This window comes from Scyliorhinus torazame, chromosome 16 (genome assembly GCF_047496885.1).
Source record: "Scyliorhinus torazame isolate Kashiwa2021f chromosome 16, sScyTor2.1, whole genome shotgun sequence".
Lineage (NCBI taxonomy): Eukaryota > Metazoa > Chordata > Chondrichthyes > Carcharhiniformes > Scyliorhinidae > Scyliorhinus > Scyliorhinus torazame.
This window is the reverse complement of record NC_092722.1, coordinates 59,338,665-59,363,832: the sequence shown is the minus strand read 5'-3', so window position 1 is coordinate 59,363,832 and position 25,168 is coordinate 59,338,665. Positions and strand designations below refer to the sequence as shown.

The 25,168-nt window shown below is 48.1% G+C and overlaps 2 long non-coding RNA genes across 2 annotated transcripts; both read left to right on the top strand.

The window, feature by feature from the left end:
- Positions 1-5,885: 5,885 nt before the first annotated feature.
- Positions 5,886-12,439, top strand: LOC140392839 (uncharacterized). Its single transcript, XR_011935436.1, has 3 exons — positions 5,886-6,937; positions 7,705-7,791; positions 12,266-12,439. It is a non-coding gene; the product is annotated as an uncharacterized lncRNA (long non-coding RNA).
- Positions 12,440-12,964: 525 nt separating this feature from the next.
- On the top strand, positions 12,965-22,503 carry LOC140392838 (uncharacterized). The gene is made up of 3 exons (XR_011935435.1): positions 12,965-13,133; positions 14,844-15,030; positions 20,685-22,503. It is a non-coding gene; the product is annotated as an uncharacterized lncRNA (long non-coding RNA).
- Positions 22,504-25,168: the final 2,665 nt, after the last annotated feature.

Here is a 25,168-nt window from a genome sequence, read left to right as displayed (position 1 = left end):
TGGCATTGCCCTGGCGCTGGCTGACCTGAGCCAGTCAGAGAGGGATGTGGCACAGTTACAGAGTGAGGTGGCCCAGTCCCTGGGTTCCATGGCCGTGAGCATGCAGACCCTGGTCAAGACCAGAGCGGGCCTCGGGACTGGCAGCGCCAGGTGGCGGTGTTGCCTCAGGGGTTCGCTAAATGCTGCATCCTGGTCCCAAGCTGTAGCCCAGGGACCATTGGGGCCCAGAGGGATGAGGAGGTGATAGGTACTGTACTGGTGACCCCTGAAGGGGAGGCGCCAGAACACCACAGCGCCTCAGACTCCCTCCCCACCCCACCCTGTCCCTGGCGTATCTGATGGGCAGCGGGCAGAACAGGGCAGCACCATGCCACCTGGGACACCTGGGCAGCAGCCAGGCCTGGTCTCTCCAGAGGATGGCCGCCAAATGGGACCCAGGTGACAGGGTGCGAATCGCAGCAGCTGCCTCTACCCCTGCTGTACCGCATGGGGATCCACCTAGGCCAGTGCTTGTCAAATTGTTTTCCGGGGACCCATCTTCACCAACCGGCCGACCTTCGTGACCCACGCCAGCTGACCTTCGTGACCCACGCCGGCCGACCTTCGCGGCCCACGCCGGCCGACATTCGTGACCAACATTTTCTCTTACCTTGAATGCGAGAGTTGAGCCTGCTTGGTCCTCAGTTACTTGTTTGCTGCTGACAAAGTGGAGGATTCGCAATCGCGCCCAACGCACGTGACGTCAGTTCCCCATGGTAGGCTTATGCAGAAAGTAAGGAGGCATGGGATAGTGGGAAATTTGGCCAGTTGGATAACGAACTGGCTAACCGATAGAAGTCAGAGAGTGGTGGTGGATGGCAAATATTCAGCCTGGATCCCAGTTACCAGTGGCGTACCGCAGGGATCAGTTCTGGGTCCTCTGCTGTTTGTGATTTTCATTAATGACTTGGATGAGGGAGTTGAAGGGTGGGTCAGTAAATTTGCAGACGATACGAAGATTGGTGGAGTTGTGGATAGTAAGGAGGGCTGTTGTCGGCTGCAAAGAGACATAGATAGGATGCAGAGCTGGGCTGAGAAGTGGCAGATGGAGTTTAACCCTGAAAAGTGTGAGGTTGTCCATTTTGGAAGGACAAATATGAATGCGGAATATAGGGTTAACGGTAGAGTTCTTGGCAATGTGGAGGAGCAGAGAGATCTTGGGGTCTATGTTCATACATCTTTGAAAGTTGCCACTCAAGTGGATAGAGCTGTGAAGAAGGCCCATGGTGTGCTCGCGTTCATTAACAGAGGGATTGGATTTAAGAGCCGTGAGGTGATGATGCAGCTGTACAAAACTTTGGTAAGGCCACATTTGGAGTACTGTGTACAGTTCTGGTCGCCTCATTTTAGGAAGGATGTGGAAGCTCTGGAAAAGGTGCAAAGAAGATTTACCAGGATGTTGCCTGGAATGGAGAGTAGGTCTTACGAGGAAAGGTTGAGGGTGCTAGGCCTTTTCTCATTAGAGCGGAGAAGGATGAGGGGCGACTTGATAGAGGTTTATAAGATGATCAGGGGAATAGATAGAGTAGACAGTCAGAGACTTTTTCCCCGGGTGGGACACACCATTACAAGGGGACATAAATTTAAGGTGAAAGGTGGAAGATATAGGAGGGATATCAGAGGTAGGTTCTTTACCCAGAGAGTAGTGGGGGCATGGAATGCACTGCCTGTGGAAGTAGTTGAGTCGGAAACATTAGGGACCTTAAAGCAGCTATTGGATAGGTACATGGATGACGGTAAAATGATATAGTGTAGATTTATTTGTTCTTAAGGGCAGCACGGTAGCATTGTGGATAGCACAATTGCTTCACAGCTCCATGGTCCCAGGTTCGATTCCGGCTTGGGTCATTGTCTGTGCGGAGTCTGCACGTCCTCCCCGTGTCTGCGTGGGTTTCCTCCGGGTGCTCCGGTTTCCTCCCACAGTCCAAAGATGTGCGGGTTAGGTGAATTGGCCAATGATAAATTGCCCTTAATGTCCAAATTGCCCTTGGTGTTGGGTGGAGGTGTTGAGTTTGGGTATGGTTCTCTTTCCAAGAGCCGGTGCAGACTCAAAGGGCCGAATGGCCTCCTTCTGCACTGTAAATTCAATGATAATCTATGATTAATCTAGGACAAAGGTTCGGCACAACATCGTGGGCCGAAGGGCCTGTTCTGTGCTGTATTTTCTATGTTCTATGTTCTATGTCAGCGTTTTGGGCATGTGACCTGCTCTCTGCCTCGCTTCAGGCAGGAAGATTGCATTGAATTAAGAAAACAATCTTCTCCTGGGTCTTCAGGAGGAGGCAGTGCGTCTCGCTGGGCTCCGTGCATATGCACTAATGAGCGGGCACGCTCGTAACCTCAACTTACGAGAGGTTACTGATCAAGATGTTAAGATTCAAAACAGAGGTATAAAAGCCAACATAGGTGTACTTTACCTGAATGCTTGTAGTATTCGGAATAAGGTAAATGAGTTGGTGGCGCAAATCATCGTGAATGACTATGATTTAGTGGCCATTATTAAACATGGTTAAAGGATGGTCACGACTGGGAGTTAAATATCCAAGTGTATCAAACGGAAAATTGACTGTGGATATCTAAGGAAATAAGAGGGAGTATCAAATTGAAGGAAAAAGCTTACAAAGTGGTAAAGATTAGTGGGAGACTAGAGGACTGGGAAATCTTTAGGGGGCAACAGAAAGCTTCTAAAAAAGCTATAAAGAAGAGTAAGATAGATTGTGAGAGTAAACTTGCTCAGAATATAAAAACAGATAGTAAAAGTTTCTACAAATATATAAAACAAAAAAGAGTGGCTAAGGTAAATATTGGTCCTTTAGAGGATGAGAAGGGAGATTTAATAATGGGAGCTGAGGATATGGCTGAAGAACTGAACAGGTTTTTTGGGTCGGTCTTCACAGTGGAAGACACAAATAACATGCCAGTGACTGATGAAATGAGGCTATGACAGGTGAGGACCTTGAGATGATTGTTATCACTCAGGAGGTAGTGATGGGCAAGCTAATGGGGCTGAAGTTAGACACGTCTCCTGGCCCGGATGGAATGCATCCCAGGGTTCTAAAAGAGATGGCTAGGGAAATTGCAAATGCACTAGTGATAATTTACCAAAATTCACTAGACTCTGGGGTGGTCCCGGCAGATTGGAATTAGCAAATATGACGCCACTGTTTAAAAAAGGAAGTAGGCAGAAAGCGGGTAATTATAAGCCGGTGAGCTTAACTTCGGTAGTAGGGAAGATGCTGGAATCTATCATCAAGGAAGAAATAGCGAGCCATCTGGATGGAAATTGTCCCATTGGGCAGACGCAGCATGGGTTCATAGAGGGCAGGTCATGCCGAACTAATTCAGTGGAATTTGTTGAGGACATGACCAGTGCGGTAGATAACGGGGAGCCAATGGATGTGGTATATCTGGATTTCCAGAACGCTTTTGACAAGGTGCCACACAAAAGCTTGCTGCATAAGATAAAGATGCATGCCATTAAGGGGAAAGTAGTAGCATGGATAGAGGATTGGTTAATTAATAGAAAGCAAAGAGTGGGGATTAATGGGTGTTTCTCTGGTTGGCAATCAGTAGCTAGTGGTATCCCTCAGGGATCAGTGTTTGGCCCACAATTGTTCACAGTTTACATAGATGATTTGGAATTGGGGACCAAGTGCAATGTGTCCAAGTTTGCAGACGACACTAAGATGAGTGGTAAAGCAAAAAGTGCAGAGGATACCGGAAGTCTGCAGAGGGATTTGGATAGGTTAAGTGAATGGGCTAGGGTCTGGCAGATGGAATACAATGTTGACAAATGTGAGGTTATCCATTTTGGTAGGAATAACAGCAAAAGGGATTATTATTTAAATGATAAAATATTAAAACATGCTGCTGTGCAGAGAGACCTGGGTGTCCTAGTGCATGAGTCGCAAAAAGTTGGTTTACAGGTGCAACAGGTGATTAAGAAGGGAAATGGAGTTGTGTCCTTCATTGCTAGAGGGATGGAGTTTAAGACTAGGGAGGTTATGCTGCAATTGTATAAGGTGTTAGTGAGGCCACACGGTTGCGCCTCTGGGAGCATGGCCTATCTCCTCTCTCTCCAGATTTTTAAATCCACAAGTGAACCTCATCACCGGTAATTCCTCCTAGCGGAGGCAGAGCATCGAAAGAACCTCCAGAGAATACCGAGATGGGCCCATTAATGATATGCCAATGGCATTTCATGTACGTGCAGAGTAGAATGTATTCATGCCACTATCATGCGGAGAATGGCATTCCGTGGGTGCAAGGGGCCGACCTCGATTTTCGACTTGCGTGTGATTCTCCGCCCGATCGCCTTTCCCGATTTCAGTGTCGGCCGCCCAGCGGGATTCTCCAGTCAGCAAGTCCCATGCGTGTTCCTAGGCTGCATGCCCTCGCTGGCAGCGTGATTCTCCATTCCAGCCACCTGCCAATGGGATTTTCCATTGTGGCCGCCCTACACCGCCGGGAACCCCGCGGGCATGTTACCGGCAGAAGGGGGAATGCCGCCGACAGTGAATCCCGCCCAGTATTTTGGAATGCCTTTGAGCAAATGTAAAGTACGTCTTTCTCTTACCCACGGGTAACCGAATATTTCTGTAAATAATGAGGTGGTTACACCTGTAAACCTGTTCACAAACTAGCTGGAAGTTTAAACTGGAGTGTTATTAAACACTGAGCTGAGGCACAATTCAATCAGTCCGTCGAGACACAAGTCAGTGTAAGAATGGAAAACACAAATTGGGAAAGTACTCCATTTTGCTGTCCCACTCTCTAAAAACAAATCATTTAACCATTTTACTTTTCAAGATTCAATCTTTGCTTTGTTGTTTAACTTTGGGGAGCGGAAAGACACTCCAGAGTTTTGTACTCTGAGGAAACAACACTCCGATTGATACCGAGTCATCCTAATGCAAAGTGCATGTTGTATCTCCGCACAGATCTTTCAGTCTGTAACAGAGCGAATAAATCAGAAGTATTCAAACCTACAACAACACAATTACAAGCCACATAACCATATCGGGCTGTACCATTTCTGGATAGATTATTCACCTATAAATCATTGTAATATTCGCTTCGTCAAAAGGCATAAAATGATGGAAGCAGGGTGGGGCGCCACGGTGGCTCAGCGATTAGCACTGCTGCCTCACGGAGCCGAGAAGCCGGGTTCGATCCCGACCCTGGGTCAATGTCCATGTGAAGTTTGCACTTTCTCCCCGTCTGCGTGGGCCTCACCCCCCCAGTACCCAAAGATGTGCAGGGTAGGTGGATTGGCGATGCTAAATTACCCCTTAATTGGAAAAAAAAAGAATTGAGTACTTAAAAAAAAAAAATTTTTAAACATGGAAGCTGGGCTATGCAGCATCCAGTCCTCTTTGCAAGTGGCAGTACTCCATGATCACCTTTGTACGCAGTTCAAGTTAAATAATGTTAGTTTTGTTTCTGTGTGAACACCTTGCTCACGTACACAATGATCCATTTAATATCACAGACATAAAACTCACTCAATTGAGTCATTGCCAGCTACACAGGCTTATAGTTCACTTGAGCTAGCTGGGCCAGGAGCAGTGAAATGGCAAAGGCTTCAGCAAGGTTAATTCTCCTTGTGAAAGGTGGATCAGAAAGAAAGAACATTTTCCATTGATATAGCGCCTTATTGACCTCAGGACATTCCAAATCGCTTTACAGCCAGTTACGCATTTTCAAAGTGTGCTCACTGTTGTCAAGTAGGGAGTGCGGCTGCCAAGCTGCGCACAGCAAGCTGCCACAAACTACAACGCGAGTATGGGTGCCTCTTTTGTTTTCGTTGGTTGAGAGATAATTACTGGCCAGATCAATCAGCGAATCAACCAGCTTAATAAACAACTTTATCAGTTCTTACAGAGGCACCAACATACAATCCCTAAGAAGGCAATAAACAGCCTTCTTTGTTCTGGGTGTCTTGAAATCCAAGAACTTTATCTGGAATAATGTCAACAGGACCCATTTTGTGCCAAAGTTTAGAAATTATTAATGAGAGGGGTGATGGTGCAAAGTATAAATAATTAGGGGGGAGGATCTTAGGATTTAAGTAACACATTGATTTGGTTTACGGTTTGATTGGACATATTATTTAGCCTCTCATACTTTACTGTTGAGGGTCGTTTCACTTGAAGATGCTTCAGAGTTGTGTTTCTCTCCACATGGAATGGCTTACATTTGGCTACTCGAAGGTGTCAATGCTGTGACTGAGAAGGAAGTACCTTGCTACATATGCTGTAACATCATTCATGACCCTACAATTTTGGCAAGGCATTGGACTTACAACATTCCCAATGTCCCAAAGTGTGTCTACTGGGATTATCCATGGCCGTTAAGGCTCTGAAATGTCGGCGCAGCACCACCGGGGACAAAACCGGTCACTACTGGCTTACTGGAAGAATATGGTGCTGAAGAGTCCGCAATGTGGGCATCAGAGAATGTGGAGAGGTATAGTTCCACCAGCAAATTTGAAATGCAGTGCAAACGACACGTGCAGGACAATATTGAGAGCTCAAGATCTAGTACTGAGGATTCAGAACCTTCTTCCTGCTTGTAACTGGGATACAATCCTCTCTGCAGGGTTGGAGAATGTGGATGGGCTCTCCAGAATGGGTAGCAAACTGTCCAGAGCTTTTCACCAGCAGCAGGGAGTGCCTATTCCCCTGATCAGAGAGACAACTGAGAAGATTGATGCTCATTATTATAGCACTCAACGTTGAAAATTATGAGGAAAAACTTCTTGATTTCTGACAGGAAGAAAGAACGTTTGGGGACTTGCGACCCCAGAGTATTAAACCCTGAAGAGGATAACAGCAGGTGATCTGACTTAGACTTTGAACTGACGTCTCGTCAACGTGGGACTAGGTGCGGTATTTTGGTAAGTTTTCACTCACTAAGAAAGAGAAAAGCTTTTGGGATAGTTAAATAGCTTTTAAGTGTGCTAGTGAATGAGTGTGAGTGTGGTGAATGGGTAAGTGGGTAGGGTGTTTTTTTTTAGAAGGGCGGTAGGATGCCAGCTGGGTAGGGTAACAGGGTGGGTATTGTTGGAGGGTGGAAGGTTGGGAAGAGCGATATGCGGTGGGATGGTAAGGTAGGCGGGTAGGGTAGCTGGGTGGTGAGGTTGATCCAGGTCAGGTCCGTGGGGGCAGGTGTGGGGGGGGGGTTTATCAGAGGGTCGGGGGGCTCAGATGGTCAAGGATGTCAGCAGGTCGGAAAAGGTTGGAGGGCTGGGGAGGAGTCGGAGGGTCAGAGGGAAGTCAGAGGGTCAGTAGGGAGTTGAGGGGTCAGTGGGGAGTCATGGGGGGTTTGCGGGTGATGGGGGTGTCAATTATATAATTAACCAGGAGTTAGACATGGTTTCTTCCTATCTATATCATTAAAACAGGTTATCTTGTCATTATTAACTTGTTGCTTATATGGGAGCTTGCTGTGCATGAATTGGTTGCTGTGTTTCTCAATGTACAGCAGTAAATACTCTTCGAAAACCACATTTGCTGGGAAACATTTTTGGACACCATGAGGTTGTGAAAGGCACAATATAATTGCAATGCATTCCTTTTATCGCAGGGTTTCCACAAATCTGTTGCTAAAGTTGCTTTCAAGAATTTTGTGTTTTACTTTGTGTACTTTATTTCTCCTCTTTAGAGTTTAAATATGTCTACTTACATTTTTCGGAATGCTTTTGGAAGAACTCTCTCACTCCCCTGTACAGGAAACAAAAATTGGCATCTGGTAAATGATCTTTTCTTCACACTTAATACTGTTTAACAATTGAGCGGGATTCTCCAGTGCCCGACATCAAAATGGGGAACGGCGATCGAGCGGAGAATGGCTCCCGACGCCGAGATCGCAGCAGCCGCCGGTTCGAAGCCGGGTCGCGATGCCCCGGCCCCTCCAAATCGGCGCCATCGAGACATGCACCGCGCGCAGTCGCAATGCCGTTGGAATATCATTAGTGGGCTCACCTGCGATGCTCCGCCTCCGATGGGCCAAGTTCCCGACGGCGCGTGTGGTCTCAGCGATCATGAGCCTGGCGGCTGCAGCGAGGGAGAGAGGACGTGCGGACAGTGCCAGCATCGCCACAATCGGCCGAGACCCGTGCCACTGGCCGGGGGGGGGGCTTCTGTCAGGGCTGGGGGGAGTGGTGGGGGTGGCCAGAAGGTGGGCTGTGGGGTCGGGGTGGGCGGGTACGCAGTCCAGCACAGCGGGCGTCATTTTTTCCGGTGCAATCAGGCGTGTGTGGGGGATATAGGCGTACGCGAGGCTGCAGCTTGTTAGCCTGCACATGTCCAGCATGGACCCGGTGATTCTCCAACCATTTTCCGTGCGTTCCGTGGGTGTTTCAAGCGGCGGCGGTACTAGCCCCTCACCAGTAGTGGAATCGGTGCAGGTTTCGTGCCAATATTTCCATTGAGGGGGCCCCGATTGGGCTGGAGGAGCTGATCAAAGGGATAGGAAGCATGCAGGCGGGGAAGGCACCGGGGCCTGCTGTTAGTTAGGACCTTTAATGAGGCAAGGGAGGGGGGGGCTTTACCCCCGACGATGTCTCGGGCGCTGATCTCCTTGATCCTGAAGCGGGACAAGGATCCCCTGCAATGTGGGTCTTACAGACCGATTTCCTTGCTAAATGTAGATGCCAAGGTGCTGGCGAAGGTCTTAGCCACGAGGATTGAGGATTGTGTGCCGCAGATCATCCATGAAGACCAGACGGGGTTTGTGAAGGGGAGACAGTTGAACGCGAATGTGCGGAGGCTTTTGAATGTTATCATGATGCCGGCGAGGGAGGGGGAGGCGGAGATAGTGGTGGCGATGGACGCTGAGAAAGCCTTCGATAGGGTAGAGTGGGGGTACCTGTGGGAGGTGCTGAAGAGGTTTGGGTTTGGGGAGGGGTTTGTCAGGTGGGTTAGGCTGTTGTATGAGGTCCCGTTGGCGGGTGTGGCCACAAATAGGAGGAGGTCCGAGTACTTTCGGTTGCACCGAGGGACGAGACAGGGGCGTCCCCTGTCCCCCCTGCTCTTCGCACTGGTGATTGAACCCCTGGCTATGGCACTGAGCGAGTCGAGGAACTGGAGGGGGTTGGTGCGGGGTGGGGAGGAGCATAGGGTGTCGCTTTATGCGGACGACCTGCTGCTGTATGTGGCGGACCCGGTGGGAGGAATGCCAGAGGTAATGAGGATGCTTAGGGAATTCGGGGACTTTTCGGGGTACAAGCTCAATATAGGGAAGAGCGAGCTGTTCGTAGTTCAGCTAGGGGACCAGGAGAGGGGGATTGGCGAGCTCCCACTAAAAAGGGCGGAGAGGAGCTTCAGATATTTGGGGGTCCAGGTGGCCAGGAGCTGGGGGGCCCTGCATAGGCTTAACTTTACAAGGCTGGTGGAGCAAATGGAGGAGGAGTTCAAGAGGTGGGACGCGTTGCCGCTGTCCTTGGCGGGTAGGGTGCAGTCAATCAAAATGACGGTGCTCCCAAGGTTTTTGTTCCTGTTCCAGTGCCTCCCCGTGTTTATCCCGAAGGCTTTTTTCAGGCGGGTTAACAGGATTATAATGGGGTTTGTGTGGGCGCGAGGGCCTCCGAGGGTGAGAAGGGTGTTCCTGGAGCGGAGTAGAGATAGGGGGGGGCCGGCGCTGCCCAACCTCTGTGGGTACTACTGGGCCGCCAATGCAACGATGGTGCGCAAGTGGGTGATGGATGGGGAGGGGGCTGCATGGAAGAGGCTGGAGACGTCGTCCTGTGTGGGTACGAGTCTGGGGGCGCTGGCAATGGCGGCGCTGCCGCTCCCTCCAAGGAGGTATACCACAAGCCCGGTGGTGGTGGCGGCCCTCAAAATTTGGGGGCATTGGAGGCGGCATAGGGGGGAAGTTAGGGCCTCGGCGTGGACCCCATTACGGGGGAAGCACTGGTTCGCCCCAGGAAGAACAGGTGGAGGGTTTTCGGGGTGGCACAGGGCAGGGATACGAAAGTTGGGGGACCTGTTTGTGGACGGGAAGTTCGCGAGCTTGGGTGAGCTGGAGGAGAAGTACGGGCTCCCCCCGGGGAACACCTTCAGGTCCTTACAGGTAAGGGCGTTTGCCAGATGGCAGGTGGTGGAATTCCCACGGCTACTGCCACACACAGTACAGGACAGGGTGCTCTCGGGGGGGGTGGGTGGGAGTGGGGAAGATCTCGGAAACTTACCAGGTGATGCAGGAGGAGGAGGAGGCCTCGGTGGTGGAGTTGAAAGGTAAGTGGGAGGAGGAGTTGGGAGAGGAGATTGAAGAGGGGACGTGGGCAGATGCCCTAGGGAGGGTGAACTCTTCCTCTTCATGCGCGAGGCGCAGCCTCATACAGTTTAAGGTGCTGCACAGGGCACACATGACCGGGACAAGGATGAGCAGGTTCTTTGGGGGTGAGGACAGGTGTGTTAGGTGCTCAGGGAGCCCAGCAAATCATACCCATATGTTCTGGGCATGGCCAGCGCTGGAGGAATTTTGGAAGGACGTAGCGAGGACGGTGTCGAGGGTGGTAGGATCCAGGGTCAAGCGGGGCCGGGGGCTCGCAATATTTGGGGTGGCAGAGGAGCCGGGAGTGCAGGAGGCGAAAGAGGCCGGATTTCTGGCCTTTGCGTCCCTGGTAGCCCGGCGAAGGATTCTTCTTCAGTGGAAAGATACGAGGCCCCCAAGCGTGGAATCCTGGATCAGCAATATGGCAGGGTTCATTAAATTGGAGAGGGTGAAATTCGCCTTGAGAGGGTCGGTACAAGGGTTCTTTAGGCGGTGGCAACCGTTCTTAGACTTTCTGGCAGAACGATAGACATTGATCAATGGCAGCAGCAGCTCGGGGGGTGGGGGGGGGGGGGGGGGGGGGGGGGGGGGGGTTACTTTATTTTTGTTTATGTTATTTACACTGGAGGGTCTGAGGGGGTGTATACACCTGATGTGTTAAGTCGGGGTGTTAATGTAAATTTATTATTTAGGTACAGGGGGGGAGGGGTTTGGGGGGTTGCTTTTTTAGACTGTGTTTTGTACTTAACCCAGTCTTTTTTCTTTCTCATTTTGTTATTGATATTTTATGAAAACCTTTAATAAAAATTATTTTTAAAAAAAAATTTCCGTTGTGAAACCCCACGTCCGTTGACGTCAGCACTTAGACGCAGGAACGGAGATCCCAGCCCATTATTTCTCTCACGGTTTACAGCATCCTTGGACATCCTAAGATTGACGCTGAGGCTCTGCATAGATGCAAGTTCATATATTGTGAATTTTCACCCTCTTTTCCCTCTATTTAATCTGTGTGGTCATTGCGTCTCTGAATTCTAATCTCGCTCCCTTGAGCTTCACATACAATGTGAATGAAATGAAATGAAAATCGCTTATTGTCACAAGTAGGCTTCAAATGAAGTTACTGTGAAAAGCCCCTAGTCGCCACATTCCAGCGCCTGTTTGGGGAGGCTGTTACGGGAATTGAACCGTGCTGCTGGCCTGCCTTGGTCTGCTTTCAAAGCCAGCGATATAGCCCTGTGCTAAACAGCCCCTGTCCCACACATTGGGTAGATCTGTGCCCTCAGTTTGGTGGTGGGGGGCATTTATTTGGACAGACAGGTTGTGGGTGGTGCCTCTTCCCTGCCTCTACCCTGATTGAGTCCATGGCAGGGACTCAATCCCCACCATCCTGCCACACCACCTCTTGTGGCCATAAAGTGGGCAATTAAGCGGCGGGCGGGGAGCTTGCCACGCGGAGAGCACGACAAGTAAACTCTGATGTGTTTGCTTATTTGAGCGCCCAGGGGAGGTCCCTCATTCAAAGTGTCTGATCGAGGGGCCAGACATTGGGAGGGGCCCAGTGAAAACCACCCCTCTGACCTTGCTTTTAAAACGGCAGTTTTAATCCACGACTTCTAGAATTACCTCAGCATTTTGCCAAATCCTGTCAGCTGTGGAGTTCCAATTATGTGGATAGATTGAAAGGATTGTTCTCCTTTCTTCAAAGGAGCTTCAGGGGAAATTTGACTGAGATGTTCAAAGTCATGAAGTGTTTTGATAGTTCCTCCTTGTGTATCCTATTCCCACAAATAGGAGATGGTAACAGGAGGGTTTAAGGTTATTGGCAAAAATATAAGGGGGAAATCAGGAAAATTTTTATTATACCTTCCATCTCCATTCATATATCTTCCATTCCCCGCCAATGATGATCTCCCCATCAACCCATTCCTCACCCCCTTCCCCACCGCAGGTTCCAGGAAGAGGGTTTAAGCCATGGAGAAAGCTATTGACATCCTCGGGAGTGCAAGATCCCGTTGCCAGTCAACGGCGGGCTGCCTCCGCTGCGATGGGGAGTGTGGAAAGTCCTCTCAGAGTGAGTTGTTACGCTCTGGAAGGCACTGCCTGAAACAGGTTCAATAACCATTTTGAATACTTAAAAGAGGTGGGGGGGTGGGGGGGGGGGGGGGGGGGAGGAGAAGAAATGTGGCAAGAGTCTGGGGAAAGAATGGAGGACTGAGACTAATTGGGTAGTTTTTCCAGAGAGTCAGCATGGATACAATGGGCTGAACGGCCTCTTAATGTGCTGCAGCCAAGGCACAATCTTCGACATTTGATCGCGGCCCAGGTTTCATTCCAAAAAAAAGCCATTTCCAGTTCCATGCTCCCTTATGCCCTCAGCTTGCTGCCACATCAGTCACCAGGCAAGAGAACTCTTGGTGCAAAGATGTCAAACATATTTTAGCAGTGGTGCTCCTTTAAAGTTGGATTAAATAACGCATTTGTAAGTTTGCCGTACATACCGCAGAATGAAAACCTCTTGTTTGGAACTCGGTAGCAACACTCTGTTAATCATTAATGAGGTGAAAAGTTGAATGCAATGGCACTTCTGGTAGCCACGGTGCCAGAACAGATTTAATTGGGCTCTGATCAACAGCCCCCGTGTTGTTGACTTAACAATCATAAACCGGCACCTTATAAAGACAGTCCAAGCTGATAGGTTGCACAGAATTCCAGAATTGATTTGTTTAGGGGGGAGATCAGAGGCTTTGAGAATGCTTTTGGCTGGCATTCTCCTCACCATCTGCTTAAGGAGCCTTGCAGCAGTCACTGTGGTCCGGGTAAGAATTCTCAAATTCTCTCTAGAATTGACGGTGACAGCATGCAATCTTGTTTTTGTGCGCTACCCCCTTCATCATTATGTTCCCTCGAATATATGGTGAATTCATAGGGCATACTTAATAGCAAGAGCCAAGAAATATCCCATATCCCAAGGAATGAATCAGGTTGAATAATGAATGCAAAACGTTACTCTGTAATATTGAGAGCGTGGTAATCAAGACAAATAATATTAAATAAAATTTGGTGCAACTATTGTTTTGCCAATGTAGCAATTATGTATGCACAAGTTGCTTCAACGATCTATTGAAGATAATAATTTCCTTGCTCACTTATTTAACTATTAAAAGTTCCTCCTAGTTAACAATAGAACAATGAACACTCCTACAAATACTTGAAAACCCCAATGGTCTTTTGGTTGTTTGATTCCAATAATTTGAGTCTTCGTATTATCTCCTCGCCTTCAGGAAGCGTGATGCTCTTCCTGCCTCATCGTCTATTGCTTTTCCCTTAGTAACTAGGGCAAACATGGTTAAATTGTGTTGGCAGGTTGAAGGCTATGGCCTACAGTCCCTCACAATAGGAGATGTGGAACTAACTGAAGTGCGTAAAATGGTTAACGGTTCCAGGGTCAATGGAGTGAGAATATTCCCTCTACTGGAGGGCCCTGAGCAAGGGGGTGTAAGCTTAAAATTAGAGCAAGGCCATTCCGGGATGTGAGGAAGCATCTCCTCACTCAATAGGAAGCAGAAACCTGGAACTCTCTCACGAAAAACCTGTTAAGGCTGCGTCGACTGAACATTTACAAAATTGAGTAGATAGCAAGGACTGATTGGTCTATTCCTGTTCATATGTCCCTAAACTCAGCTAACCCTGAGAATTTGATGCCTTGCTGCATTATATTATTAAACAAAAGAGAAAATGTTGGAAAATCTCAACAGGTCTGGCAGGATCTGTAGGGAGAGAAAAGTGCTAATGTCTTGAGTCCAGATGACCCTTTGTCAAATCTGGATTATGTTATTCCCTAGTTTTCCAGGTTTACTTCTTCGATAATTCCGGTCCTCCATTTATTAAACAATAGGTGAGATCCAGCAGTTATACTGTGCCCAAAAAGCAGCTCACCGCGATCTCGCAAGATATTGCGATGTAAATCCCACCCATTGTGGGCGGGATTGCATTTTAGCAAATCAGCATATTAGAGCGAGACAGCTAGTCTCACTTTAATATGCAGTTTCCCGACGTACCCGAGGCGCTGGGATCCATCCCCTTCCTAGGCCCACTCTCCTTCTCTCACCCTGTAACTCCATAACCCCATCTAACCTACACAACCGTGGACACTATGGGGCAATTTCACAAGGCCAATGCACCTAACCTACATATCCTAGGTCTGTGAGAGGAAACCGGAGCACCAGAGGAAAGCCACGCAGACACGGGGAGAACGTGCAAACTCCACACAGGCAGTCACCAAAGGCCGGAATTGAACCCGGGTCCCTGGAGCTGTGAGACAGCAGTGCTAACCATACTGTGCCACCGTGCCACCCATATTCTTATGTCCTCCACTAAAGTAACAGGCGGGCGATTGTCATGAGAATGATTATCATATGGGTTATGAATCTCTGCTCTCAACCATCTGGGTGACTGAACTTCTTCCACCAATGTATCCCTGACTCGAGTGTGGTAACACCTTGCTGTGTGTCTCTTATCTCTGTAAGCTTGGATCGCTCGATTTCCCCTTGTCTGATGTGATAGACCTGAAGGAGCTGATGGACAATGCGATCTATGAGAGGCCCCGTTTCACCTACATGGGCACCAGCTTATTCTGCAACAACTCTGCTCTACCACCAATTTTTAAGCCAATTTGCAGCAAGGCGGACGCACCTCAGATTTTTTATTTACTGAGTGAGTATTGAAAAATATATTGGACAAAAGGAAATATGAACATTTTCCATTTACATATATGTGACCCAAATAGGCTTAAATATAAGCTTTTGTCAAATGTCCTGTTGGAAAGGGAATGCTGAGCGATAAAAGGCCAACTCGTTCACCCTCTCCCATTCTGTTAACCTCATGGTCCAATGATATTGGGATTGTTGTACGATCCTAGCCATCAATCTCTACCGAGAGGTTATACCTTGCCTTTATACAACTCTGTAAAACAGTAGCCCATTGTACAGTTCTCCTGATGTGCACTGGAAGCTCAGGCTGATGCTAGCTCCGCAGAGGCCCCTCAGGTATGTGAGGAGTGGCCAGGGTTTAGGGAGGGAGGGAATCATGGGTTGGAGAGCCTGGAGATTGGAGCAGGAGTCAGAGACAGAGGGGGTGGGGAGGAGGAAAGTCAAGAATTCCAGGGGAGAGGGGGGCAGGGTTTGGAGGTCAGAGTTTGGGGATAGTCCTTTACTAGAAGCCTGGCTCAAGACAAACCAATCATACAGTCGGGGGGCCTCAAAAAGGTTTAACCCTCCTATTTACATCTGCGATGGAACAAACGTCTACTTGAGGCACAGATAAAGGTCACCTTGGATGTCATTCCTCAATATTGTGGGAGGTCCAACTTCTGCCCACAATTTTGCTCAATAGGAAACTGCTAAGCGACCGGAAAATAGGATACTGCATGACCCAATTTCTGAATCATAGTACAGTCATTGTTGAAAGTGAAGGAGCTGCAAGGCCTAGTCCTGTTTTGTTCTGATTTGACATCCACACAAGAGCTTCCAGGAGAGGACAGTGGATAAGGATCACAAGTTGATGGTTTGGCATCTGTCCGTCGTCGTGCTTTGATGGTCCCTCTCAGCACAGACTGAGCACCGAGCTTGGATTCTCCACTGTTGGATTGCCACTCTGATGCTGCGTTTCTCTGTTCCGAAGCTGCTCTGAAATATTGACTGGGTCTTCCGAGTCCAGCTTCTTCAGAAATGTGGAGCGCAGTTTCCGTTCAGGAGCTCTGTCAGAGCACTATAGAGTCGGTGGGGAAGACTGGTGAGGAAGACTGGCCATGCCCCGTTTTCACAGCACTAGCTGCTGGATGGCAGTTTAAATGTCCAATTCGAAAGTTAGTGAATGGGTGAGTGGATGAATGAGAAAATGCACAGAGTTATTGGGGAGTAGCTGGGTGAGGTAAGTGGACAGAGTGGTAGGGAGGTGAGGTGCTAGGTGGGTAGTGTTGTAAGTGGGTAGGTGGTAGGTGGGCAGGTGGTAGAGAGGTAAGTGGGTAGGTTGATAGTGGGTGGGGTGCATTTGGTAAGATGGTAGGTGGGTGGGGTGGTAGATGGGTAGGGTGGTGGGTGAGTAGGGTGGTAGATGAGTAGGGTTGTAGGTGAGTAGGGTGAGTAGGGTGGTAGATGAGTAGGGTTGTAGGCGAGTCGGGTGGTAGATGTGTAGGGTGGTAGGTAAGTCGGGTGGTAGATGGGTAGGATGGTAGATGGGTGGGGGATTGGTGGGTAGGGATGTAGTCGGGAGGGATGTAGGTGGATAAGGTGGTACATGGGTAGGGTGGTAGCTGGGTAAGATGGTAGTTCGGTAGTGTGGTATGTGGGTAGGGGGATAGGTGGGTAGGGTGGAAGGTGAGTGGATTGTTTCAGGTGTTCCAGAGACCAGAAAATCTGAGCCAGTTGTGCCATGAAGAGAACTTTAGAATAAAAAGGTTATGTGTCTCTTAAAATGTTTTGTTCAGATAAATTATAGAATCATACAGTACAGAAGAGGCCCTTCGGCCCATCAAGCCTGCACTGAAAAAACTACTAACCTAATCTACACTAACACTATTTCCCAGCACTCGTTATGACATTTCATGTCCCCTTCCAAGTACTTTTTAAAGTTTGTGAGGTTTCCTGCCTCAACTACCCTCACAGGCAGTACATTCCAGAATCCCACCACCCTCTGGGTGAAATTTTATTTTGATTGATTGATTAATTGATTTATTGTCACATGTACCGAAGTACAGTGAAAAGTATTTTTCTGCGGTCAAGGAAACGTACACAGACAAAGAAAAAATAGTAGATAATTTCAGTGAATGTGAAAAAGTACACAGTACATCGGCAAATAAATAGCTACAGTATGGAACAAGAGCAAAATAACAAAGCAAATACAACATAAGCAGAGCAGCATAGAGCGTGGTGAATAGTGTCTTTTCCTCAAATCCCCTGTAAACCTCCTGCCCGTCACCCTAAAATGATGCCCTCTTGTTATTGGCCCTTCAACTCAGGGAACAGTGGCTTTCTATCCACGCTGTCAATGCCTCTCATAAACGTATACATCTCAAACAGGGCCTCGCTCAGCCTTCTCTGCTCCAAAGAAAACAACCCAACTATCCAGCCTCTCTTCAGAGCTAAAATGTTCCATCCCAGGCAACATCCTGAAGTATCTCCTCTTCACTCTCTCCAGTGCAATCACATCCTCCCTATAGTCCAGAGCTGAACACAGTACTCCAGCTGTGGCTTATCCAAAGTTCTGTACAGTTCCAACGTAACCTCCCTATTCTTAGAATCTATGCAATGACAGATAAAGTATCCTGTATGTCTTCTTAACTGCCCTATTAACCTGTCCTGCAGCCTTCAGCGATCGGTGGACAAGCACCCCAAGATCCCTCTGTTCGTCTGAGCTTCCTAGTGTCCTGCCATTCATTCAATACTCCCTTGTCTTGTTACTCTTTCCAAAGTGCATCACCTCAAACACTTCAGGGTTAAATTCCATCTGCCACTGATCTGCCCATCAGACCAACCCGTCCAAATCCTCCTGTAACTTAGGACCTTCTTCTTCAAACCGTCCGGCCAATCTTTATGTCATCTGCAAACTTACGTATCATCATCCCCCCTACGTTCTCTTCTTTATCCTTTATATATATCACAAACAATTAGGGACCCAGCACTGATCCCTGTTGTACACTACTGAACACTGGCCCCCAGTCACACAAGCAGCCTACTACCACCACCCTCTGTCTCCTACCACTAAGTATCACTCCTAATGCATAAGTGTATCCTGAAATTTGAACCCATTTTACTGTAATATTTCAAACAATTTAAGTGCGATGACAGGCGAGATGCACAATTTGCAGTCCTCTAATTTAGAATTGTTAACATTTCCTTCTGTTAGTTTTGAACTAACTTATATTTATAATGCACATTTGACTTGATAAAACATCCAGAGCCACTTCATAAGAGAAGTATTAAATAAAATTTGGTACCAAGCCCTACAAAGAGGTATTAGGCCAGATTACAAAACACTTTGCTGAGGGGATAGGGTTGAAGGAGCATTGTTAAGTGAAAAATGAGGTGGAGTGATTTAGGGAGGGAATTCTGGAGTTTAGACCTTGCCATTTGGAGGATTGGCTATCAATGAATCATAGAAGCCCTACAGTGCAGAAGGAGGCCATTCAACACGTCGCACCTGCACCAACCCTCTGAAAGAGCACCTTACCAAAGCCCACTCCCCCGCCCTATCCCAATAATCCCTTAACCTAATCTACAATGTCAATGGTGGGGTGATTGAATTTGGGGATTCCTAGGGGGCCAGAATTGGAGGGCGGCAGATATCTCATGGGACTGTAAGGCTGTAGGAGATTATAGAGATAGGTAGGGAGAAAGACCCTGGAAGGTTTGGAAAACATGAATGAGAATTTTAAAATCGAAGCATTTGAGCCCATGTACGTCAGTGAGTACAGTGGCGATAGCTAAACTGAACATGATGCGAGTTAACAAAGTGTTGGATGACCTGAGATTTACAAAAGGTAGAATGTGGGAGGCCACTGAGGAGGATTGGTTGAGCCTGGTGGTAACCAGGCCCTGGGTGAGGGCTAAAGCAGTAGATGAGCTGAGACAGGTGAAATCTGGCAATGCTACAGAGGCGGAAATAATCAGTCTTAATGGTTGTGCGGATGTGCGGTCGCAAGTTCATCTCAGGGTGAATGTAGCACTGAGGTTTCAAACAATCTGGTTCCAGGGATTGTTGCCAGGAAGAGGGATGGGATTGGTGGTTAGGAAATGCAGTTTTCTCACTGGGACTGAAGATAAGTGATTTAGTCTTCTCATTATTTAGCCTCGGGGAATTTCTGTTGATCTAAGCCTGGATATTGGACAAGCAATCTCACAATTTAGTCAATGGAGGTTTTGAGAGAGATGGTGGTGAGGTAAAGTTGGGTATCTTCAGGGTACATGTCAAGTCTGATGCCATGTTTTGGTTGATGTCACCCAGGAGCAGCACATAGATGATAAAATAGAAGGGGGCCAAGGATTGAACCTTCCAAAGTAAACTTTGAACTATGTTTTCTGGATATATTTGGGTTCATAACATAACATTCTGATAAATCTAATTTCCTTACAACATCAATAACTTAGAGTCATAGAGGTCTAAAGCACAGAAAAGACTTTTCGGCCCATTGTGGCTTCACTGGTCAAAAACAATCACCTCGCCATCCTAACCCCATTGTCCAACATTTGACCCATAGCCTTGTAGGCCTTGGCATCCCAACTGCACATCTAAACACTCCTTAAATGCTATGAGGGTCTCTGCCTCCACCACCTTTCAGGCAGTGAGTTCCAGACGCCGCCACCCTCTAGGTGAGAAAGACTTTCCTCACAACCCTCTAAATCTCCTTCCCCTACTTTAAATCTATGGCCCTTGGTCATTGATCCCTCCATCAAGGGAAAAACCTCTTCCTGCCGACTCTATCTATACCCCTCATAATTTTATACATCTCAATCATGTCGTCAGCCCCCCCCCCCCCCCCCCCCCCCCCCCCAAACCCCATCTCCGCTGCTCCAAGGAAAACAACCCCAGTCTGTCCAATCTCTCTTCATAACTAAAACATTCTAACCCAGGCAATATCCTGGCAAATCTTCTCTGCGCCCTTTCCCGTGCTGTGACATCCCTCCCATAATGTGGATTCCACAATACTCTAACCAATCGCACACATGGCAGTCGCATTTTAGATAGTTTTTTTGTGTCACTCGTTTCCTTTATAAATTCTAATGTTCACATTTATCAGCAGTTGTCATGTCAACACATCGCACTATGATTGAAGCCTCCCTCCAGGGAGGTTGCTGTAATATCTCACCATCTCCAAAACTGAACACTTGTCTTGTGTAAGTTCACCGCACCTTACTCATGATGTAGTTATTAAATCAGCACTCTGGTCGGCTGCAAGCGTGGTTTTCCAATCAGTGGCTAGCAATTTGGAAATTGTTGAATAAGAGTCGAATGATACGTTGGAGTTCCTCTTGTTAAGCAACTTGGTGATACAAAACTGAGAGCGAGAAAACCTTTGGTTGATCTACCAGCTTTGCCAATGCCTAACACCTTTAGTTGGAGAGGGAACCGATTAAAGGGGAACCCACGGTCAAAATCAAAATCCCAACCAGTGAATGTTCCTCCCCCCCACTCCCCCGAGACAAGGTTTAGGCCCCGGAAACAGTCCCATCTCCTGCACCCCACCCCAAAGTGAAAATACAGCCCCAATAAAACTCATGACACCTATTTCGAAGCCAGTGTAATTATAAAGATTAAGACAATGCATGTCCTTCATCATGTGAATTTGACTAATTTTCAATCTATCTTTCCAGGGCAGATTGCTCTCAATCCATATCCCTGCAGTATCTGTGCATATGTGGCGTGCGTTGGTTGTATGTAACCTCGGACCTGGAGAACTATTCCGTCGATAAAATATGCGTTCCTTTATTATTCTGCTAGTCAGTCATCTACGGAATCCCCAGGAAAGGAATCAGAGAATCATGTTTTACATTGTTGTGTGATCAGTGAGACAGACAAATAAATCTACCACTTATTGTTGAATGACTGCATTATAAATGTGATACATAAGAGACATGCCAAAATTAATTGTAATGTGAATGGAATTGTACAACGTCAAGTGTCACTATCTTCCCCATGTGCCTGACATGGATTCTGTTATTCAACTTAAAATTGTTGCTGATCCCCACTTTGGTTAATATTCAATGTTTAAATTGTCGAAGGATAATATCACTGAATGGTAAAATTAGCAGAGCAGTCACAAAAGTATTCTGTGCTAATATCTCGCTTTCATTTTCTCAGGTGAGTCACAGTTGTGCTCCTTTAGAGCAGCTACTTTTATCACTTGTCAATTTGTGATGAATTCTGTACGGAACACCATTCTTTATGGCTCTCCGAGTGTCAGCATTCAGCACTCTCAGGTCAGATGTAACAGAGATAGTTCCTGGATACCCAAACTAACCCATGAGACACAAAACTGGGAAACACTGAACTCCATGTTGAGAATGCCATCGCCACTTGGCAGTTTTACAGTCCCGGAAAATAAACTTTGAACAACACTCCCTGTCCGTCCCCCAGTGGCTCCGAGCGCCAGCATGCCTCTTTAAGAATGTTGTATGGTTCAAGTGGGCTGTGAGAGTTGCAATTTAAGGCTATGTTTCGAACTAGAATGCCAAGTATGGAAGCAATGAGTTCCCATTGGCAGCAGCTCGTTTTGGACCATGCATATTGTACCTGGATTAACACAAGGGGGATGACCAGTTGTTGGATGCTGCATGTCATCCTCATAGAGTCAAAGAGTCATACAGCACTGAAAGAGGCCCTTCGGCCCATTGTCCCTATGCCAAGGTCCTATCAATGGACCCTCTCTATCTCCTGAATGGTGCCCCTTAAATAAAAAGGGGAATATTTAGAGATTTATTTCTTAGTATTGCTACACTCGTGCCAGCATCCTAAGCAAAGCATTGGCCGGAGTTCTCCGGTTGTTGGGATTCTCTCCTCCCGTTGGCCGCATGCCATTGCCTCCGAGTTTCCTAGTGGCGTGGGGTGGCCTCAATGGGAAATGACACTGACAAGTGACGGGAAGAGAGAATCCCACTGCCAGCGAACGGTGCGCCGCCGAGGAACAGGCGGCTGGGGCACCGGAGAATCCCGACCATTGTCTCACAAGCTGAATTTCAATCCCCATTTGAATACAGAGTTTTAGATTTGGATCTGAGGTCTTTGACAGTGGTTCAGAGGGCAATTAGGGATGGGCACGGAAATGCTGGGTTAAAAAAAACACAGTCCGAGACATGGTTTGGAAGATTGTAGCTCCAAGTTGCAGTCCAGAGACACAAAACTGAGGACAGCCGCACTGTCAGGTGAGACATTAAACCAAGGCGCCATCTACCCTCTCAGGCAGGGTTGCCAACTCTGGTTGGAGACAATCCTGGAGGTTTGGTCATGTGACCTGATGACCGCGTGACATTCGACCATGAGATCCTGTTCACATGAGTTTATCTCTCAGTTGCTTCTGCATTGTGTCTGTTACATCATCTACTGTCAAGCTTCAACTTTTCGTACATTTGAAATAAATCGACGATGTAATTCAAAAACCTTTTTCTGAATTATTAAACAGTGAAACTGATGCCAGCTCCAGTTGTGGTTTTGACCTTCATTTTGACCTTCGGGATTACGGAGAAAGTGGAACTAATTGAACAGTTTTTTCAATGAGCCAGTAGGGGAATGGTGAGCCAATGGCCACACTCATGAACAGTTTTTTTTATTTTCTTCTCTTGTAAGTAGCTGGATGATAGATTCTCTGAGTACTGTGCAATCCCACCATCTGCCCAACACTCTTGGCGAGTAGCCTGACCATACTGCCAGTCAGCCCTTGACTGCTTACAATGGGCGAGATCCAATGGCTACGCTACGTCGAAAAGCAGCTCGCCGGGGTGCAGCGTGGCCGTTGAAAGCCGGGAACCCTGCTCCGGATCTACCCGGCTCGCGACGCAATCTCGCGAGATTCGACGCAATCTCGCGAGATGCTGCAATGTGAATCCCGCCCAAATTTTAGAAAATTTGCAGATTAGAGCGAGGCAGTAAGCCTCACTTTAATGTGCAGAGTCCCGAGGTACCTGAGGCTTTGGGATTCAACCCCTTTGCCACAGAGACGTTTGGCGAGCGGCGTTCAGCACTGCTCCCCACAAACAGGGACCAGATGGAGCGGCACTCATGATGGTCTCCAAGGGAATTGGAGGCCCCTAGCTGCATGCCCTTTGGACAGGGTGGTGCTCTGGCACTGCTGGTGCCACCTGGGTACCATTGCAATGCCAGCCTGGCACCCTGATAATGCCACCCTGGCACCCTGGCAGTGCCACCTGAGTGCAAGCCTGGCACTGCCAGCTGGAATGGGCTCTGACATGGTGCCAGGTTGGCACTGCCAAGGTGCCAAACTGGCATTTTTTGTGCACGTGCGATCGGGCCGGGGTTGCCTGGCATTTGTGTTGGGGGCGGGGCGGGGCGGGGGGGGGGGGGGTTGTTGGGGATTGTTTCGAGGGCCTCAGAGATTTTTAAATGGTGTCCCGATCTCTCGGTACAATGGAGGGTTCCGGCGAGGTTCCGAGCTCCCTACTGTACAAAACCACCCGGTCAAGGGGATGAAAATAGTCCCATGTCTCTCGTGGACTAAAATCAGCATTTTTGACCCTTTGGCAAGGTACCTCACACCCGGCAACTTCCAACTGTACAACGCGAGTCACATTGAATGGCCACGTGTTTCTTGGCACTGCGAGCGCCGGGAAACACGCGGCTAAAAGCGCTCGCTAGGGGGCTTTGTTCCCTTTTGGGAGAATCGCGCCCAATGAGTGGGCTCTGAGCACAGAGCCGTGTGCTCCCCATTCAAGGTGGGAGAGAACAATCCAGCAGCTCCCCCGTGGATCCAAACCAGGAGATGAAACTTAAAAGGTGCTGGGAGCTGGGGCCGGGTTGCCAACTGTGATTAAATACATTCCTGGAGGTTTCAACCACAAGATTTTGCCCCCACGCTCCAGCCATTGGTCGACCAACACCAATTGGAAAGTAAAAAGACTCACGATCCAATTGGATGGTGCCTGGCTCTCAACCAGACAGCCTTTCCCCCAACCCTATATTCAACATTTTTATATCTGCTAAAGAGAAATCTTCAATTCCTGGAGCCTCCAGGCCAACCTCAGAGGGTTGACGGCTCTAAATTGGGGGTGATGCGGGACATTCTGGGCACCAACTTGCTGCCTTAAAGCAAACCAGTTGAAATGGCAGCTGGCGGTTTGGGACCCCTCCACCAGTCACGGGGGTGAAAATAGTCCCACTTCTCCAGTGGACTAAAATCCGCATTTTTAACCCTTTGCCAAGGTACCTCACACCCGGCAACTTCCTATTAAAGATAAGAAACGAAAACCGGAAATGCAGCAAGAGGAGAATTTTTTTAATTGAAAGGGTGTGGAGAGATTACCAGCATGGGTGGTGTTTACACATAAGGGGTCATTTAGGACCGAGTTGAGGAGAATTTTGTTCCCTCAGAGGATCGTGAGTCTTTGGAACTCTCAGCGGTGGAAGCAGATTCTTTGAACATTTTTAAATCAGAGGGGGATAGATTCTTGAAAAGCAAAGGGGAGGGAGTCAAGGGTTATCGGGTTGGTGGAAATATGGAGTGGAAGTCACAATCAGATTGGCCATGATCTTATCGAATGGAGGAGCAGGCTCGAGGAGCCGAGTGGCCTGCACCTGGTCCTAATTCATATGTTTGTATGTTTATATATGATACAAGGAACTTCAAAGGGTTTTAGAAAGAATTTAGAAAGGTTTGTGCTCACAAATGTTATTCCGAGTTGTTCGGAATGTTATGGGTGGGTGGCCTAGATGGCTGAACAGTTTCTGTCAGGAACTGTTCCTATATAGCTATGGTAAATTGCTCACTGGACAATATGTGGGATTCACATTAAATCTTCAGCTAATTCAAAAGATGGAAAATACGCACAACAAGGGGCTGCATGGTGGCACAGTGGTTAGCACTGCTGCCTCACAGCGCCAGGGACCCGGGTTCAATTCTGGCCATAGGGACAGGCTGCGTGGAGTTTCCACCTTTTCACTGTGTCTCCGTGAGTTTCTTCCGAGTGCTCCGGTTTCCTCCCAAAGTCCAAAGATGTACGGGTTAGGTGGGGTTATAGGATTACGGGAATAGAGTGGCGGAGTGAGGCAAGTTCGGGTGCTCTTTCAGAACAGATCCAGTGCAGACTGGATGGACCGAATGGCCTCCTTCTGCACTGTACTGATTCTA